Source organism: Chrysochloris asiatica, unplaced genomic scaffold (genome assembly GCF_000296735.1).
Source record: "Chrysochloris asiatica unplaced genomic scaffold, ChrAsi1.0 scaffold00185, whole genome shotgun sequence".
Taxonomy (NCBI): Eukaryota; Metazoa; Chordata; class Mammalia; order Afrosoricida; family Chrysochloridae; genus Chrysochloris; species Chrysochloris asiatica.
In genome coordinates, this window is record NW_006408703.1 from 2,192,217 (window position 1) to 2,195,021 (window position 2,805).

The following is a 2,805-nucleotide window of genomic DNA, read 5'->3' on the forward strand; positions in this document are numbered from 1 at the left end:
AAATCTGAAGAGAGTCTAAGATTCATGCTGGATAACATGAAGAGGAACAACTTAAGAATTACTGGCATTCCGGAACAGGAAGCATCAAAGAAGTCCACAGAGGAGATAGTTGAAGACCTTCTGGAAGAAAATTTCCCTAACATCTTGAAAGATGAGAAGATAAACATTCAAGAAGCAAAATGTACCCCAGGAAGGATAGACTCCAAAAGAAAGTCACCAAGACATATAATAATCAAGCTCTCCAAAATCAAAGACAAGGAGAGAATCCTAAAAGCAGCCAGGGAAAAGAGAAGTGTTACTTACAAAGGCAAGCAAATCAGATTAAGCTCTGACTATTTAGCAGAAGTCAATCAGGCAAGAAAGCAATGGGGAGACATATACAAAATCCTAAAAGAAAAAAAAACTGCCAACCAAGAATCATCTATCCAGCAAAACTGTCAATCAAATATGATGGTGCAATCAAAACATTCCAGGATAAACAGAAGCTAAGAGACTTGTCAAAGTCAGTCCAGCACATCAAAACATCCTCTAGGGAGTTCTTTGGACTGAAAACCAACAAGAACAGACAAGAACCAGAGATTGACAGGCGTGACAACACCACCTGAAACTTAGATGACAGATAGCAGAGTCCAGAAGAGAACAAAATTACAAAAACAAATTCAAACGAGCTGGAAGATCCACTGAAGATAAAAATAATAACAATGACAAAGAAGGGAAAAATGTAGGAACAGAGGTTCAGGTGGTGAGAATGTCAGGTAGATGACAGGGTACAATGTTGTTGTTATGTGCTGTGGAGTAGATTCTGACTCATAGTGACCCTGACAAGGGTTTCTGAGGCTGTAAATCTTTATGGGAGCAGAAAGCCTCATCTTTCTCCTATGGAACAGCTGGTAGTTTCGAACTGCTGTCCCTGAGGTTAGCAGCCCAATTCATAACCATTATGCTACCAGAGCTCTATATAGGATGCAATATATTGTCCTAAATGGAGGGAAAAGTTAATGGACTATAAAGTAACCCCAAAGAAAGTCAATACTTCACAACTTACCATGAAAATTAACTTCCAAGCATAACAACAAATATGAAAACTAAGAATAAGCCAACAAAAAATAGCACAAAAAAACACAAATTCAGCACAAGTAGGCATGCAGAACAAAGGAATGAACAGCACTACCAAAAATTAATATACTGGCAGCAATTAATTCATACCAATCAATGGTTACATTGAATGTCAGTGGATTAAATGCACCAGCGAAAAGACAGAGAGTGGCAGATTTCATAAGAAAACAAGACCCTTCAATATGCTGCCTTCAAGAGACACATCTAACACACAAAGACAAAAACAGACTAAAAGTTAAAGGATGGAAAAAAATTTACCAAGCTAACTGCAACAATAAATAAGCAGGAATGGCAATATTAATCTTTGATAAAGTAAACTTTAAGACAAAAGCCAGCATAAGAGATAAAGAAGGACACTATCTCATGATCAAAAGATCAATTGAGAGAGTGGAAGCAGGTGAAAATGGCTAAAGGTAAGAACCAGCCAGCAGAAGACGACAACAAGGCTGCCAAAGTGTTTGAGTCCATCAGCAAGTTTGGCCTGGCCTTGGCCATTGCAGGAGGTGTGGTGAACTCTGCCTTGTACAATGTGGATGCGGGACACAGAGCTGTCATCTTTGATCGGTTCCGTGGAGTCCAGGACATCATGGTAGGAGAAGGGACTCATTTTCTCATCCCTTGGGTCCAGAAACCAATTATTTTTAACTGCTGCTCTCGACCATGTAACGTACCAGTGATAACTGGTAGCAAAGATTTACAGAACGTGAACATCACACTGCGGATCCTGTTCTGGCCAGTTGCCAGTCAGCTGCAGCGCATCTACACCAGCATCGGAGAGGACTATGATGAGTGTGTGCTGCCGTCCATCACGACTGAGATCCTCAAGTCGGTGGTGGCTCGCTTTGATGCTGGAGAACTCATCACCCAGAGAGAGCTGGTCTCCAGACAGATGAGCGACAACCTAACAGAGCACGCAGCCACCTTCAGGCTCATCCTGGATGACGTGTCCTTGACGCATCTGACCTTTGGGAAGGAGTTCACAGAAGCAGTAGAAGCCAAACAGGTGGCTCAGCAGGAAGCAGAGCGAGCCAAATTTGTGGTGGAAAAGGCTGAACTTCAGAAGAAGGCAGCCATCAACTCTGCTGAGGACGATTCCAAGGCAGCCGAGCTGATCGCCAACTCTTTGGCTACTGCGGGTGACGGTCTGATTGATCTGCGCAAGCTGAAAGCTGCGGAGGACATTGTCTATCAGCTCTCGCGCTCTCGGAACATCACCTACCTGCCCCAAGGGCTGTCAGTGCTTTTCTAGCTATCCCAGTGAGGCCGCCCTGCCCACAGTCTGTCAAGTCTTCACACAGCCGAGGATCCTCTGCCCACCCCAGCAATCACTGTGAGATTTCATGATTGGCTTAAATAGTGAAGGGAATAAAATCATTTCGGCTCTCTCATTACTCTAAAAAAAAAAAAAAGATCAATTGAGCAAGACCACATAACCAATGAAAGAACACCAAGATATGTGAAGTGAACCTTACTAGAATTGAAGAAAGAAGTAGATAAATCTACAATTATAGTGGGAGATTTTAATATGCCACTTTTGAAAAAGGACAGAACAACCAGAAAGAAATTTGACAAAGTTACAGAGGAACTAAACAACACAATCAACCAACTTGATCTCATAGATGTGTACAGAGCATTGAACTCAACAACAGCACAATATACAGTCTTCTCCAGTGCACATGGAACATTCTC

The 2,805-nt window shown here is 42.2% G+C and overlaps 1 pseudogene; it reads left to right on the forward strand.

The window, feature by feature from the left end:
- Positions 1-1,519: 1,519 nt before the first annotated feature.
- LOC102842039 lies at positions 1,520-2,365 on the forward strand (annotated as a pseudogene).
- The last annotated feature ends 440 nt before the right edge of the window (positions 2,366-2,805 follow it).